Source organism: Cataglyphis hispanica, chromosome 15 (genome assembly GCF_021464435.1).
Source record: "Cataglyphis hispanica isolate Lineage 1 chromosome 15, ULB_Chis1_1.0, whole genome shotgun sequence".
Taxonomy (NCBI): Eukaryota; Metazoa; Arthropoda; class Insecta; order Hymenoptera; family Formicidae; genus Cataglyphis; species Cataglyphis hispanica.
Genome location: NC_065968.1, coordinates 1513879 through 1533148, shown reverse-complemented (window position 1 = coordinate 1533148; position 19270 = coordinate 1513879). Strand labels below are relative to the sequence as shown.

At 32.7% G+C, this 19270-nt stretch overlaps 1 protein-coding gene across 19 annotated transcripts in view; it reads right to left on the bottom strand.

Moving 5' to 3' along the window:
* The window catches only part of LOC126855291 (forkhead box protein P1-like), a 309110-nt gene that overhangs the window by 207654 nt on the left and 82186 nt on the right, over window positions 1-19270 (bottom strand). The window contains exons 1-2 of one of the 19 annotated variants that reach the window (XM_050602789.1): window positions 14103-14783; window positions 12751-13115 (exon numbers count right to left, since the gene is read on the bottom strand). The exons of 16 other annotated variants lie outside the window; for them this stretch is intronic. The gene's annotated coding sequence lies outside the window, so the exon portion shown is untranslated. Of the gene's footprint in view, window positions 1-12750; window positions 13116-13412; window positions 13434-14102; window positions 14784-19270 lie in introns of those variants that run through there. 2 more of the 19 variants (XM_050602791.1, XM_050602798.1) reach the window with 2 other exon arrangements.

The window sequence follows — 19270 nt, the reverse complement described above, 5'->3', positions numbered from 1 at the left end:
GTTCTCAATAAGTTTCTCTCAATACGTTTCTCTCCTTCGATCGATTCTCATATTTATCGAGAGAAATGATTTATGCATGTGTACAATTTTGCGTATAATATATAGGCTAGTATCTTTAGTAGTAGTTAAAAATTTTATTTGCGTTAATGTAATGTAGAAATAAATATGCAATTTTTTGTGCAGCTTTATACACGCTAGTGTATACTCAAATATTAATATATAAGTTATCAAATTATATATTATATATATATGAGGTCATCAACGATATTACTATTTATATTACGACAGACTTGTACATGATGGACGTAAGTCGGAAATAAGACACTCAAGACAAAGGACGAATGGGAGGGTTGATATCGCGTCATCTTAAGGAGCCAGGTACCATCAGGGATGCACGCACGTACGGGCATATTAGGGCTGGGATAATATATAGGATTCCTTCCAGGCATGGTGCTCCTTACGGTGATTTACGTAATCTTACTAGGCGGCGTGCTGGGTTATATCGGCCACCGAATGTATTTTACATGATTCGAAACCTTCATCATCGATAATAACAGCTTGTGATTCTATTAGTCTTTCGATGATTTTGAAAGATGATGAATGTTCCGTTTTGTGATAAGTATTAACATAAGTGAAAATGATTTATTGTGTTATTTAAAAATATTTTTCTCTCACACAGACGTTAAATAAAAAAAAAAAAAAAAATTACATTCCCAAGAAACAAATTATAATTACATGTTCAATTTTTCAATTTATTCTCTATGCAAACTTTTGTTTTTTTTTTTTTTTTACGAAAATATTATTTTAATTACTAAATTTCACTTGTTCAATATTCGTCAAAACAGAAAGTCATCCGTCTTAAAAAATTTTGTAATTACCTCTGTGTGTAAAAAATTTACAATTTCTTTCATTCTTCATAATCATAGTATATTTTAATATAAATGCATTACATCTATTATAATAAAGTTTCATATCTTCTTGTGTATAAGTCAACGCGATTATTAAGTCATCATATTGGATATTGTGTCACATTTATTCATATACATTGCGATAAATCGCGTATAAATTTATGCGGCGTATTTGTGTAAACATCAATCACTAAAAATTTTTATTATTAATTGCTTTGACTAATAATATCAGTTTATAGTCGAGCGAAGTCATCATTGACGTCAGAGCAATTTTTTTGCATATACAAAACATATAAGTTATATTTGCAACAGGAAATCAGCTTTTTTGTTCAAATGGAATGGCTGTTTATCTTCTCACCGCAAAAATATAATATTATTTATAATAATATCATGTATTACGCGTGATAAAACAATCTCATATTTAAGATGTGTGTCGTACGCTTCGAGCTGACGAAATTATTAAATCTGCGCATTAGGCGGAGTATGCGTAATTCGACGCAATGCTAGTGGGAATAGAGCGTATCTACGAACACCCACTTAATCTCGTGGCCTAAACAGGAAATCCTCCTTTCAGGTAATTGCGTGACTCAGTTAAATCTGCAAACGACCAAAGCTCGTTCAATTAATCTAATACGGAGGTAGCCTAGATATAGATATTATTACATAGATGATATTTTTGTCGCATCAATTTTTTTTGTCATCTGTTAATAGAAAAGCGCTCTCCTCTCTCTCTCTCTCTCTCTCTCTCTCTCTCTCTCTCTCTCTGAGAATATATATGAGTTGACAACATTATTTATATTTGCTTGATTATGTAAAACTAGATCATATTATATGCAATGTTAATTATCTTATTTCACTTTAAAATTATATATTCAAATGGAAAACCTATCTTTACATAATTCTCGTAAACATGTCATTTATATGCCAAGTTATTAAGCGACCTAACTACTATCCTATATAAATATTGAAAGTAACAAAACAATATCTTATATCTTAAATAATATGCTTATATTATACCTTTCCGATCAGCGGCGATAAAGGCGAATTTATGCGTTCGCGTAATTTGCATATATAAATTCGCTCGTGTTATTTCACGCGCATAAATCTTCTTTGGTATAAAGTACGTACAGTATGCATAAACTTATAAGCGTCGAAAGCATATCGCGGAATAAAAAGAGTTTAAGAGAAATGTTGTGCGTGGTGACGTGTACACATAAGCATATTTCTACGTGCACAATGAAACAACATAATATACAAAGGCATGCTTATCCTACGTAAAAACAAGCATGTATGTGAACGAACATAATTATATCATTTCTGAATCAGTTATTTCAATCGCATACAGCTTAAGATCATTTCACACCGTCGGGCTATGCGCACACTCAACTGAAGCACGTGGATATATACGCAGTTATTCGTTTGAAATTGCCGATTGAGTCAGACGCTCAATTGAAAACGAATACGCTTGAAAACAATGCAGACAATACATACGCACTACCGAGGACGATGTTGTGGAACGTCCCTTAAATCCACAGAAGGAAACACGTTGAGCCGGTTCTGAGATCAAGAAAACCGAATTAAGCCGGCATTCTACATTGTTCTAAAACGTCATCGCACCAGTGTCCTTGATACCGGAAAGTATCGCGGCATTACAAATGCGTCGTGCAAATAAAACAAAGCTGATATGAGACGAACAATAATCGCTAAAATAAAATATTTTCTTTTTCCACACACATCGCATTTTTAATGCATCGATATACTAATAATTGGCGCGCCAACACGATCGTTCAATATTTCTTTTTCTACTTAAAACTGGGACAGGGTCATTTCACGCTTTGTAACAAACAGATTAATCTTATTTACACTTAGAGAAAATGAATATAATAAGGAGTATGAAATATACATAAATGTTATTCCAGAGATATCATTTGCCCCTATAATCAAGTTCTAATCTTTTGATACATGAAAGATCCCGGTTCAAATATATTTGAAAATATAATGGACATGTTGCACAACGGTAAATCCTTCCCGATTTAAATCTATTTATGTAGTTAAATTATGTGCACGTCGTTGTGACAAATAGATTACACGTTTTATCTGGAACGTTGGGCATTATGAACATCGTGCTGAATCATGTATAATACATGATTACAAAAACTTAATTAAAAAATTATCTGCTCATTAATGAAATAGGTCCACGTCACATATCGCAATAAAGATTATTATATCCTTAATCATATCAAATTTTAATCTTATCGCGTCGAGTTGTAATAATTGAAAAGATTTTTATATCAATGAGAAATTACATAATAATTTATCATTAGCTGCATTCTTAATAAAAGATATATTAGTATATGACTAAAATTTCATCTCGGTTATAAAAGAACATTAAAGTGTATATATATATATATATATATATATATATATATATATATATATATATATGAAAATGTTGCATTTATGCAAACGTAAGTGTGCAAAAATTAATACTATCTTTAACTTGCATATCATTAAAAATGGCTTGAAGATATCTGAAAATAAAAACATACATGAATGGAATATATTTATTCTGTAAAATTCATTCAGACTGATACAAGACACTTTCCGCGCGATACTTTTGCAATGATGTACTAAAGAGTTTAGTATTTCAAGGGCTCTTTAAAAGAAGAATGTACGTTTGTACTACACGATTAGGGCTCAAGGGATTGATGCTGCAACGTGGAAAAGCGTACTGTTTATAACGTGCACTAGAATTACTGCAGAGGTGGAATTTTTTTCCGGCACGGAATGCCTCTCATCGAACTCTCCGTACGACAAAAAGAAAGCGAAAGTGACGCGAGACGACGATTCGACATTTTGCCATTAAATGTGTGCATGCGTGCGTTCTTGTAGGTATGCGTATATATATGTGCCCGGGTTTCGTTCCTCCCATCCGGTTAAAGCAGAACAAAATAAAAGGTGAAACAAAGCGGAGTACGTTTTCCGAGGGAGTTTCATAATACCTTCTTGAATAGAGACACCGGGATAGCCTTACACGCGCGTTTATAATGTCGTATGTGTCCGCGCTCGCACGCTCGCGCAAACAATGAGTTTACCTTAAAGCTTGGGGAAAAATGCGGCGGCCGGTGACACGCGGTAAGCCCGGAAAATCGACTGCGACACGCACGGGCTGCTACTTCGTGGGTTTATGTTGCGGGAACTATTGTTAAGAATTCCCCGAAATGGAGAGAAAAATATTTCTTTTAATGTGGTTATCGAAGATTTCGCAAAAAAATTAAAATAATCTTATATAATACATAAATATCTCTTTAAGTATTAGTAAAAAAGTGAAATTATTATTACTAATATTAAACATTGCATTAAAATTATAATAATTTATTAAAATTATATTACAATGCTTCTTAAAAAAAAAACTAGAGAAGGCAAAAATATATTGTAATAAAACAAAAAATTTGAAAGAAAACTAATTTAAAGGTACAAAGCTGTAAGAATAAATAACAAACATCATATATGGCAGCTCCAGAGCTTTACCATTAACTTTTTAAAACATGGATTTCGAGAGTATGCTATGACGCCATGACTTTGTTATTTTCAGCTTATTGATTGGGCTGGTACTCCCAGAGGTAATACCAATACCAATACTCAGGTCATCGAACTTTGAATATCGAACATTGATCTATTACATCTCTCTAGATTAGTTTTTATGATGAGAATGTAGCAAATGTAAAATAAAAAGTTCTTTAAGCCCTGGGGATGCTTTGAAAATTAGATCATTTGTATTCCTTGTTACAGGAAATCCGATTTTTCTGTAAAATATTGTTTGCCGCAGAAAAATTGTAACGCTCCTCGATTCGAAAGAAACGTGTACCCAATAGATGTAAATTTAAAATATGATCGATGTAAATATATATAATATAAATTCCGCAACGATGCATAATTATTTATGATTGTTGTGCGTCACCATGATTTTATACACATATGACAATTACTACATATTATATAAAAAATAATTATGCTATCGAAAAATTCTATCGAGGGATTTATCTTATTTCCATGCTATTTAAATATCGTGAAAAAAAATTATCGCAATAATTGCTAATACGAATTAATAAGTATTGGGACGTTAAGAGGAGCGCGAACGGACGACACAAATCCCTAGATCGAAAGTCGTTCCACTTGAAGTTTGAATAGCGTGCCTGCTTTGTTTGCGAGTCGAAACGATCAGGAACGAACGATTAATCTCTATTGGAAACAAAAGAGAAAGGAAGCGATCAAATGCGTGCGAGCTATACGGGGCCGACATCAGGTCGAGACGCGATTGCCGGCTATTTATACAAGCTGTAAATCTCACACTACAAATGACTGGGCGTGGATTTTATCGAGAAGTGTGATATTATTTATAGAAAAGCGATGATAATGACACATAACTACGGAACATGCAAAACGTGTTTAGCGCCGGAATGTATGACTTATTTCGATGTATATATAATAATTGATAAAATTATAAATGATTTTAATATTTTAATAAAAGAAAAAATAATTGCTCGCATATCAATATTCCCATGATGCTCTCTCTTTCTCGCTCTCTTTCTCTCTCTCTCTCTCTCTCTCTCTCTCTCTCTCTCTCTCTCTCTCTCTCTTTCAAAATCTTGAAACATTAATTCTAGTAAGCATGAATATATCAAAACAATATTTGATGGTTTGTATTATAACAATAATGTAGAATAGAAAGTTGTATATTTATATTTAAAAGATGCATTCTTTCACAACTAAATAAATATCACATATATCGAATGTTTGTACTTTAGAAATGCACACTTTCAAGTAAGAATAAAATAATCGGGTATTGACACTTTATCAACATGAAAAAGCAAAAATAAGGATAAAAGCTATATTAATTCAATGTAAGTGCGTCTCAGTAAAGACATGTTTAAAAAATATAAAACGGAGATATATATATTAGATATATAGATATATATATATTAGAGATATAGATATTATATTGGATATATTATATTAAATTATGTTAAATTAAATATAAATATAGTATATATATAAAATATAAATCAAGTAATAAAATTTAAAATATTACTATTAAATGTGAAATGCATTTTTCAAAAATATTAAAATGCAAGATAAAAGTGTAGAGATCTTTCAAAAACTGTCCTACAAATGTAACAAAATTAATAAGAGATAATGAGAGAGAAATATTAAAATATTTTGATAGCAAAATATTTTCGTCCAATTACAGACAGCATTTTATTTAAGTCCATTTAGTGTTCTCAATCAACGTTTCAAAATAATTCTCATTCTCTAAAATTCGAAAATTATTATCGAGACTACCATCGCCATCCGCTAGCCAAATTCCTAATCGAAACTTTAGCACAAAATTAATCTTATCGCATTACACGGAACGCCGACAGTTGTGCTAATGAAAATCATAAAAAATATCGCAAATGAAAACTTACATACATGTATCACATGTACCGAGTATGCGAAAACATAATTTTTTGCGATTTTTGTAAGATGGGATCGCGGGACTTGCAGATGATGTCGCCAGCTTTAAACAGCTGATTCGCACGCGGCCGGACCGTCACGTCAGCGAGGAGCAACGTCAAGTCAAGGTCACCTGCGGAAAACGAACGTATCGAGAGAGAACGCATCTCAATCCCGCGCGCGCGTCCGAACGATTTTCCGACACAATCGGCGCACGACGCGAAGTATCCGCGCGCCGACGCGGGGACACGCTTTAATAACAACGCATTGTTAACAACAGCCCGACAATAGTTTCTTTTGATAATACGAACCGCGTGGCGTGGCGTGGCGTGGCGTGGCGTGGCGCGGTGCGCCGTCGTATATGCCTGTGTGTGTATGCGGTGTCCATTATCGTGGCAGTTCAATGAAATCTTTAAACGACCGTCTCTCTTTATTCCGCCTATATCAGTTGTTTGCCCGATGCTGTTTGCGCCGTTGTCGCTACAGCGGCTTTTGTTCAGCTGATGCGTGCATTTTTTTTTTGTTCTTCACCGAGTAACAATACCTTCCGTCGAATTTGCATGAACGTGTCCCTTGACGCGAAACGTGGGGACTTTGCTGTTAAATAGGACATATTGAGATTTCATGCAGAATTAGCTCTTTTCTATGCGCACGAGTTTTTTTTTCTTTCATATAAAGAGATTATATTTATTAAAATAAGACAACAGTAATACAAATAAAATGCCTAATAAGATTAATTTGTCAGATACAAGACAAAAAATTAAAGAATTTTTTTTAATTCTAGACGTGTAAACGTCCATTGTATTTAATGATTCATATATTTTAACAAAGCATCTATGTAGTAATAACTCTATTAATAAATATATGTTACAAAATAATAAAAAAAAGAGAATTATATAATAACTACAGTAATAAAACTAAACATATAAGTGACACACACGTGTATATGTATAATGAGAGAGAGAGAAGAATAAATTTTATGTCATTCATGTGTGTTTAAGCTTTATTACTGCCATCATTAGTCACATTACAAGAGTATTAGATGCCAGCTAACAACAGCATATACCTCGTTCCTAAATAAAAAATTCAAAATGATACTTTAGAAAATTTATTACGCTGGTAAATGCATTTGGTATTGACGCAGAAAAATGCAAAATGCCAACCTGTTGCAACGATTATGACATAGAAGAAAGTTTTTGCGGTCATTCAACAATTATGATATGACGCATGCGTCAATCGCTTATATTCGAGAATATCTGTATATCATTTTTTATTCCTATTTATTTGAATTTTTATCCTGGTTATTTTTGAATTTTTATTCGGATTATTTTTATGTCTCGTTTTCTTATATATGTCTCATCTTCTTATATAATCTGAGACAATAATTATTTATGTTTCTCTATAAGACAATTTACCATTTGTCAAATGTCACAAAAGAATGGCACTGTTTATAATACTATCAAATGATTACTAATGATAATTTTCTCGTATATAATATTGGATTATAAAAAATTAATTCTCCTTTTGTAATATTCGAAAAAAAGATTGTCCAAATCTTCTATCAGAATTACAATTCTTTTTTTATGTTTATGTCAGTAAATATATAAATAGTTTAAGACCAAAGAAAAAGATAACTTTATTTTTAATATTTGTAAGCACATTTATATCACTATCACAATGATTAATGATTTGTTAACGAATTGCGCAACGAATTACGAAATATAACGATAAGTATATGCTTATTTATTTGACATTTATCATATATATTTTAATTACATAAAGTCGATTACAATTAAATATAAAGATAAACTTTACTAATTAAAAGGGTAGTTAAAAGATATCTTTCAGAAAGTAAGAATTCCACATTAATTTAATTAATTCCACGAAGACTGCAAATAAGTTTTTAAATTCCACACAAATCTAATACCGTGATAAAACAATTTACTTTAATGCACCGATTATATACGAAGGTCGAGGCACAAATCTCTCCCGGTGAACGGTGTATAATTCCCCAACAGGAAACAGATTCCTGCATTTCATTGTAAGCTGATGCTTGATACTTATCGAAGTAGGAAAGTAATGAAGTTTAACGGGAACTGTCGCGAGAGAGATGAACGCGTACAAATCGCTTTGTGCGTGATGATTGAAGCAATTTTATTTTGCATGCGAATGGACCCAATCATTCCGCAATCCAGCTAATTCAAGAAATAATTGCGAGAAACGACGGCAATTCCTCAACTCCGTGACAGAGTTTTGAATGTACGGCGCAGTCTCGCGGTTTTCCCCGTTATTCGCTTCACCTTACTAGTCGACGCACAGCTTGGCTATAAATAACCATCTGTTTACTCGTTGCTGCTCGCAAACACTTTTTAATGTATCTTATTCTTCGCGCAGATCTAAAAGTACAAACGTATGATAGCACGAAGATAGCAGAAGGTTAAAAAAGTGCTAAACCTTGCTCTCGAATTCATTTAGCATTAGAAAGTGTTGATATTCTTTTTGTGTAATAATATAAAATTAATCTTAATAGGAAAACTATATCAAACAATTATACTTCTATTCCTTATAATATATTTAGAATTTGTTTGATATTTAATTTGAAAACCGTAATCATGTATATATATATATGAATACGCACATTTACGATAATGTATGTCTCAATTTCAAAATTATAAAGAAATATTCAAAAAATTTGTTAATATTCCAAGATACGTGTTATCCTGAGACTATATAAACTCGTCATAAAACTACATGACATGCGACCACAAACAAAATAAGATTAACTTCTTATCTTCAGCTATAAAACGATCGTAACTTGGAACAACTAATGAAAATCTACTTTAAATAATCTTAGTTCTGTTAACGTAGGAGAGAAATCATACGCATAAGCATTTTACGTGTACGTTTGTTTATTTGAAAATTACTTTGTTATCAATACTACCATTCTAATACTTATTGCTTGAATGCTTTTAATACGCGACGCAATAAATTTATATACCTAGCCAAGAGTCTATAGCCTGAAACATTAATAATCTCTAATGCTGTACATTTATTAGAAAAATTGTTTTGATCTTTTAATATTAAGTAATTTTTTTATAAGAAACTATATGAAAATATAAAAAGATTATTCTGTACAAAAACATTTTAATCATTGCGGTGTACATGAAAAGAGCAAAAATTGAAAATTTAATTAATTCTGCTAAGAACTCATTAAATCTATATATAAAATATAAACATTAATAAATACATTAATCATAAATATGATGATACTAAAAAAATCTATTGTAAAAATATGGGCAAAATTTGTATTTATTCCTCTTAATATGTTGATATGCTAATCCGTTTAAATTATTCCCAACAAATAATAACTGTCTTTCACAAAAATTGGTCATGATTGAAAAGTAACGGTTTTAATTTGACACTTAAATGCTTGACCCTGTGTATGGACGTTGGTACAATAAATAATTACGAACAATTTGCAGGCTTCGCGCGTTTCCAGACAAGACTATAGCACGAATTTTGCCGATTAATCGTCTAGCACGAATCGTTAAACTGTTCAGATTCGATCAACGAGATCAAATCGACGACCGATCCAATTAAACGTTTTCTCTCATTACGCTTGAATCGAACTCTGACCGGAGATCGATCCGACTGACGCGGTGAGATCGATGGTTAAAACGCGTTATTTTTTTTATTACCTCGCAATAGTTTATTAAACATTAATATAACATCAAGAGAGACAGGTATGCACAGTCTCTCGAATCTTTTAGTGCCAGAAACATCTCGTATAAATTTCCGCTGTACATCATCCGCTTTATAAATCTGCTATATAATAATACCTACGTCTATACAGTGATCCAATTTTTTTTCAATCTTTCCTTTACTTCTTTGGATTAAATATTTTTTTCTTACTCGTTATTGTAATTAAATTATTATAGATTTAATAGCAATTTTTATATGTAATTAATTCATATTAAAATTTTATGTATCTAAAAGATTTGTTTATTTATATATACGAATTTTATAATTGTTTTCAAACTTTCAACTAATTGTGTGTATTTATATACTAATTTGTATAAATAAATGTATGTATGTATATATATATATATATATATATATATATATATATATATATATATATATAATTATTATTAGAAAGGGATAGACTGATTAAGAGGAAAGATTTTTAAAAAACATTTAATTGTTAATTTCAAACCAACTATCAATTAAATGTTTCTTCTAATAATCGAATCAAACGGCCATCAAAGTTCATCAGATTTCAATTCATTTAGCTACCACATATCGTACACGTGCATATATATATATGTGGGTTCCACGTGTTACCGTACTTTAAATTCTAAAAACGACGCACGAATGAGGAATAAAATTATCGATGCTCTTACCCAATGTATCGTAAAAAAAGTTATTACTATAATAAGAAATTAATACTGTATAATTATTAGTTATGCTTTAATATAGTATTGATTATCTTTCTGTTTCTCTCAGCATCTTTTTCGCAGCTCATCATACAAGCGTACTAAATATAAATAAATAAATGTAAATTTATTCAGAACTTGTAAATATTTTAAATATTTAGAACTTTAAAAACAAGAAATTTTACTTTGTTCTCCTCCTTTCTCTCTCTAGCAATTGAAAGATTCAGTGCAAGGCAATCATATATACTAAACAAATTAAAAAAAAAATCTCAAAAACAAAATAATGTTAAAAATCTAGATTCAAGTTATTAAAAAAAAAAAAATGGAATAAAAAACTATTGTTTATAAATCTTAAGACATAGAAATTAAGACTAGAAATATTGATACTAAGAAATACAAATAGACAAATATTTTTATTAATAGCAAATTGTTCTTATAATGTTCCTGCCTTGTTGGACACTTTTTTTCTCCGTGCTCCAGTTTCGACGATGCAATGCAACGCGCCGCCGTTCCGAATGATTCGAATTGGCAGACAGTGGTCGGACGCTGCCTGGGCTAATAATTAATTGGCCGCTCTTAAATTTGGAATACCCGGAAAAGTGTTTGCGGCGATTTATGAGCGTGAGGTAGTCACGATAATAAGCGGATAATGGACGCGCTCGGCAGTTTTCTTAAAAGATGCTCGCGCGAACGCGCAATTAGAGAATGTGTATGTAACATCTCATAAATCTTAATAAGAGCCGCGGGTAACAATTGCTTACTTACGCGGCATGCTGCAAAAAAAGCTGATGATTCACATGAGTGGCCGCCAATACACGGATAATTCTTCTCTTAGATTATTGTCTATGTTAACAACGTTGCAGTTTTCTCAGCATGCTATCGTAACAACTATGTTTCCAAAGAAATATCACTGCTTCTGATTCTCTCATGTCAGTAATCGAGCTCGGTAAGAGGATGACACGTTAAAGTGTGCGTTGCATGTATTGCAAATTTCGGAGTAATTACATTCAACCGTAATATATGTATTTGGAGTAAAGAGCAAGAGCGTAAAGGTTCGCGTAATCGCCTTTATGTGTTTTATTGATATTTAAATCGGAAGCGAATAACGCATTCTGCTATTTTGTCGCACTTTGTAAAAGGTTATACTTTGGATAACTTATCAATTATCTTGTTCCATAAACGTAACGAGACTTTAAAAGATAATTTAGAATTCATTATAATGAAGAGAGAGAAATGAGATCGCTGCAGTGATGATTAAATAAAATCATGTAATATGATAAATATTAAAATTTTTTCAATACTTTTCTATTAACAATAAAATCAACAAAAGTTTTACTCTTCAAGCTAACATCATTTGATGTTTAAACATACACATTTCCCCAGAGTAGTAAGCAAAATATTTAAAAAATCATTAAATAAAACAATTCACAAAATTGTTTGATAAGGCGTGTCACTTTGTAAAAACATGCTCATCAATAAAATCAATCGAATTAAATATACACGCTCGATTGTAACCTTTTGATACAAATTGCATACAAATTCCAATAACATATGCACAATAAGAAATTTTAGTATTGATAATAATTATAATATTCAGTAATTAGTATTGTCAATAAATTATTAATTAATCAATATAAAAAATCTCAAATCAAAATAACTTCATAAGATTTAAATAAATGAACCCATTTATATAACAGTACTTAGAATTTGAGTTATTTCTCTTGCATGTTATGATCTACAAAAGCACGCGGTTAATATATATTAATTACAATTGATAAATATTTGCAATATTGACATTCTAGATTTTACTCCGATAAGTTTTGATATCTTCAATAACTTATATTATTAAATATATGTGCGCAATCAATATGTATCATATTAAAATATTAATTTATGTAAAATACACTCACCAAAGTGATTTAAAACGTGCAAAACATGCGATCAACTTTCCCTGAAAGTCTGTGCTTTTCACACGGGCCTCATGGATACGTGTATTCCTCATCACTATATGCACTCTTCTTGTAGCACATTTGTACGCGACGTGCAATGCAACGTATCACTGATGCACTGAATAATTGAAAATTCACCTATTGTTCATTATCGAATCTTCCTCTCTTCTATGTCGCGTTATTGTATTTTGTTAATATGTTTCCGATTATTGTCAATGAACAATTTAGCATTACAAAAGTATCGCAATCAAAATTAACACTTGCTGCATGTTAAATTTTTCTATTAAACGTCTTTATCAAATAATTCAAAAACTTTCGCGAAAATTCTGTGAAAATAAATATGACACATTTTTGAATTTTATATCAGCTTATAAGTTTCTTAAATAATCAAACATTAAATTTTTTATTATTTGGATTATTAAAAAATTATTAGAATAAAGAAAACATGATTAGATGACCACGAGATATGAATTGAGCAGAAAATAAAAAAATCATATAACAAAAAAGAAAAAAAATATATGTATATATAATGAGAAACATTCTTTCTGTATCACTAATTAAATAAAATCGTATTAATGTAATAGACATCATATTAAGATATACGAAATTATAAAAATATTTACATTCAAGTGAATTTTAAAATCTCACACATGAGTCTGTCATTTAAATCAAATGAGGCTCAGAAAAACAGCGTGACTTTTAAAATTTATTGTTAATAAAAATTTCGCTTTCTTTCTTTTTACTTCTTTCTCTGGATTACACTATCACAAAGTTACTATTTCATCGGCATCTATTAATAATAATTATATCAACTGATTAATTAAACCAACAATTTATTCTCGCACACAACTGTAATTAACTGTAATTAACGACTCGATAAACTTCGAGACACCATAGGCGCATGTTGACGTTTTCATCGCGACATCAACAATTCACGTGTTCTACGGAACGTGTTATCAACAAAAGAGTGGAACTGCTCTCCCGCTCTTCCTCTCACACTTTTTCTCGTTTCTTCCTCTCTCTTTCTCGTTTCACTGACAAGTAGATCCGTCGAACCGTGCCGAACGGTCCCGATTGACATTGACCTCCCTCACTTCCGAATTTTCGGCGGGTTTTCGAAGCGCCAGCGCCGTAGCCGCAGTCGCTCGAAGAACCCGCGCAGATACACGATCGTTCGGCGGCTACGTTTAAAAGGCCGGCGCGCGCGATTTGATAAGTCCAGCACACGACGATGCGACAAGCCGACCGCAACAAACGGATGGACGGAACACGCACGGGAAACGGAGCGACGAAGCGAGCGAACACAAGCTTACTCTTGCCTGTCTGTGTGCCGGCCTGCCTGCCTCCTGCCTGCTTGCCTCGTTCGGCGGCGAACAGCCCGCGGCCCCTACGTTGTTTGTCTCGCGAGTGGCCTGTTTACATGTTGACTCTCTGTTTACGCGTTTCCCTCCCTCTCCCGAGCCGACCGACGTCTCCCACCCCTCTCGCAGCCTGGCACTGACGACCCGCAGTTCCCTCTCCCCTTCGCTATATCATTCTCCTTCTTTGACAGTATCGCCGACGCTTTTCTGTCTTTCTCACTTGTCTTCTCTCTCTTTTTCTCTGTTTGCTTTTCTCTCTCTCTTGCTCTCTCTGTCCGTTACGATGCCAGTATTCACGGTGCCCGAATAAAGCCCGGTGTACACTCTGCCGTGCTGATAAAATTATCGGTCTACCCGAAAAAATAGATGTGTCTTATTGATGCGATCTTCATTTGGATCACTAATTAGATAATTCTATGAAATGCGGCCAGGATACATGAAATACTGTGACTAATAAATGAATCACGAGATAAGATGCCACTTCTTCTTTACTACAATGTTTCAAGATTTCGATGAAACTTATATATATTTCATAATGTGTGCGCACGGCGATATTTAATTCTATAGTGTGTGCACGGCAATATTGACAATCGTAACTAGTGAATTTCATCTTAAAGTAATTATTATGTTTTGTTTTTTTTTTTACTTGTACTGTATGAAATTGTACAGAATATATATTTTAATCCCTCTATTAAAATGTAACGATTATCCAAAGTTCTATTCTCTCTTAAAATTTCAACTTGATAATACCATAAAAAACAACTTATCAATTCTGACCATTTAACATTCGCTATTTGTTTTGCAAATATTGATATGTATAATGCCAACTAGTAGATATGACCTACATAAGACAAGACTCGTTGTTAATGTATGACAAGTAACTACGTTTGTATTTTTTATTTCAAACTCTTTAAATTATTATTTTAATATTATAGAGATATTTTTGGTGTCTCTACTAATACTACTTAAATTCACAAAAATATCTTTATTTGATAATAAAATTAACATGTACTTTTAAAGCACTAATGATCTATATTTATTCTGTTTTATATTTTTCGATATATAATACTGATATTTGTGTGTGTGTGTGTGTATATATATTTAATGTCACATAAATTCTTTTAATACATTGCCTTATTAATAATTATAGAAAAATCGTAGGTTATATTTTTATTAATATATTAATAAGATAATATATTAATAAAATAGACATTGAATATAATAATCCAGAACAGATGTCATTAAAAAAAATCGCATTTTTTCTCCACAACTCGAATATAAATTTAAATTTACATAGTCATTTAAGTTGTCCTCAGAGAAAGAGAAAGAGAGAGAGAGAGAAAGAGAGAGAGAGAGAGAGAGAGAGAGAGAGAGAGAGAGAGAGAGAGAGAGAGAGAGAGAGAGAGAGAGAGAGAGAGAGAGAGAGATACAATCACAGTAGCTATGCTTTCAATTTTATCAGACGATCAGTAACAATAGTAAAGATAGTATTTCAATTGAATTAAAATGTAAACATATAGCATATGTTAAACCATAATTCTGAATGTCCTTACAAAGTAGCTTATAATTATGACTGAACGACAGATAAAGTCATAGTACAGTTTCTTACAGTAATTACGGCAATTAATAGGTAATTACGTATTTCGACATTGCAGTAGTCACAGACCGTACGACACGGACATGCTCTAGACGCCGCGCGACATTTTTGTGAAATATACATATGGATATTAAAACAACGATGAATAAATCGTAATATGTAAAAAATAACGCACTATTTGTTGTTCTTTTTTTTTTAATTTTGCACAAATTAAAGAAATATAAAATATGGACCATGTTAGTGATATTTCCGGATTCGTAATTTATATCAATCATGCTTGTACTCATTATAACATAGAAAACATTAAAAACGTTTAAATTAATATGTTAATATTATAACAAAAAGACTCAATTACTATCCTACAAGTAAAAATCAACATCTATTTCCAAATAGAAAAAAAAATACATTTATTATTTTAATAATATTTAATTCCAACAAGTCTAAATTTTAAGTTTGAATATAAAACTATCATTAGTTTAATTTTTTTTTCAATTCTATTTAAAATTAGATATCATTTCCTAAATGTTATTAACATCAAATCAATACCTTGAATACAATAATAATCTTATAATCAAATATGTTGCCTTTTGATCTAGAGTAATATAATATTTTATGCCAAGCTTAATCAATTATCTAATGTCATTGCCTGCATTAATTTGTACTATCTGACCAATAAAATATTCATTTTGGAACAGAATTTATTTCCCACATTTTACTAGCGATAGTTAAGTTTGAGTGACCAAAAATTTCCTTGAATCGCGCATTCGTGACGGCTAAAGCCGAAATAGTGCATTTTCTGATGCGTGCATTTACGTTATTAAGTTAGCAATATATGTTCCACGTTGTTTACATCTCGATACCTAATGTGAGATATTTGCGATATTAATAGATCATCATATTAAAGAGGCGCCCGTCGCGCTCTTCAGCATTTATTGAGGTCGCAACATCAATAGAAATTACGCGACACGTGCTCATTAAGCTAACGCGCGACGAGAGAGTCGCTTAGCATGCGCAAATTGCCTATATTCTAATTGTTTATAGCTTCCTTATATCCTTTACATAATACGTTTACGTAACTCTTCTGTTGAAGCTAAAAAAATCATGGTTGTTGTTGCCAAATGCTGAATTTCAGATATTAGCGAAGAAATGTCGGGAATATTTTCGAGTAAAAAAAAAAGTATCAAAGATATTTGGAAAATTTAAATTGTAAAAAATACACTCGAATATCCACTTTGAATTAAATCTTCCACTTTCAAATGTGTCGCGTTATAAATTGTTTCGTTACTTCTTGGTACTCTTGCCAATTTCGCCAGTATCAATTTTTAGAGTAGTGTGACATAATTCTTTATCGATCGGTTGCACGTTATATACACTCGTTATATCGTTATAGTTTATATATATCCACGTATTTTCCACAATAATTTTTGCAATTGTAGTTTCCTTGATATTTGCATTTAAATTTTGGCCACATTTACTTGTTAGAAGGAAAACGATCGATCGACGATATTGGCGATGAGGCGCAGAACTCGTTATAAAGCGGGCTTTAACAACCTCCTCCCACGAATTGCCATGGTCCGCTGCCTTCGTCGATCTCTGTCGCTCACATTTTCTGCATTCGCCGAGTGTGACAGTGCCGTATGAATGCTCTGTCTTCCCTCTTCGCACCTCGCACTGCAACAGCCTAGCGTCAGCCGTTGCAGTGATAAGCTTACACGGATGGTATTTGTTCCACAATGTTTTCGTCTCCAAGTCTTTAAACGATACTCGGCCAAATAGATAGCGGACTTATTTGTCATAATCGTTACAATTTACGACGATCACAACAGGATCATTGATCGAAACAGATAGGTTGGTCTGATAAAATGTCTTTAAAACGTCATTTGATAATGGGATAAAATTAAATTATTGAATCGATAATTTTTCGTAATTAAAATATAAAAGATGCTTTAATTATATTAAGTGATAATTATGTTTATCAATATTAAACAGCTAATAACTAGAACGCAAATCTAACGTGGAGGCTCCAACGTTATCGCATGCTTTATATAGCTGAATATGCCAAGTACTTTCTATTTAACATTCCTTTTACTCTATCGCGAGAAGTAGTAAGTATCGGATAAAGTTACATCATTCGAGTGCGGCACCAATCTGTCTAGTACACTATTGTAATTTCCAAACAATAATTTTCTTCTTGTGAAGAATCGACCTAAATATCATTTTTGCAACACTGTATGCCATCATCTCGTTGTCCTCCGAACGGAGAACGTCATCAAAGTAAGACAGCTATTCGAACACGTGGAGCGTGATGAACCTACGCACGGACTATACACATTTGCCTTGCCCTCGCCATCACTTTTTGCCCCACCATCGACAGGATGTCTCATCCACAGCAGCTTCTCGCCGCTTGATGTTCCCTACCTTGATAGTTTATTTACTTGTTCTCGCGTTAATGCATGTTTTTCCCGGTGCTTCGCGGAAACACCACGATGTGTTCTCACAAACTCAGGACAATCTAAACACAATGACGCGGCGTTTGTAAAAATATTCGGCCGGATTTCTTTCCGGGAAAAACGCATAAGTCTTCACCATCCTGTGCGTGCGTCATATATACGTGCTTTGTGTACTAAATACCTTATTGCATAACACATGAGCGACCACTTAATCAGAATATTTTATTTTATTCTATGCTTCTCAAAGAAATGAAAAAAAAAATGCAGCTGAGTTATTTATTCAAATTTCACTGATTATGAAAAAAATAGCGCGCTCAAAATATATTTTAACTAACAAAAAGATATCGCAAGATTGCAAAATTGAAATATAAGAGAAACCAAAAAAAAAGATCATCATAATTTTTTCGGCTTAATTTGGCAAGGTCTTTCGCAATGTTATCGTACGCTGGATGCGCTCGGCTAATGACCGATATCAACGCGGTAATGATAATCTTTCATGTATCACTATCGTCCGCGGAGTTACGTGCGCTCCAATTAAACCCGATTATATGGTTACTGTATTGCGCGACGAGATATTTATCTTGCCAGCCCCACCGATCCGTCGTAACGAAACTACAACGGCGCCAATCGATTCCAGCCATTTATCAATTAATCTTATCGACGTAGCCGTGCCGGTGTGCCCGTAACGAATTCCCGCTTTAATCACGTATACAGCGGGCTATACTTTCGTAACGGCGGGCCTCCTGCTCAACGTCTGCTCCGCTAATAGCGAGTTAATTGCATCAGGTACAGGGGAATCCCCTTTTCCGTCACTTCTCGCTCGCTGCCGAGAAAAGTACGCGTCGTTATCCTTGAAAAAGAATTACGCGACGATATACGTGAGAACTCACTGTCGCTCACCACGTGCTAATTTCGTTTCTAAACCGCCGTCGGTTTTACGTGGTATATTACATACCACGATGCTCACCAAGACTTGTAATATGATTGCGACTTCTCTGGAAAATCGCGCATGTTATGATCTTATTATTACTTTCTCACATTACTGCTGTTTTTTTTAACACTAGTCTTCCTAT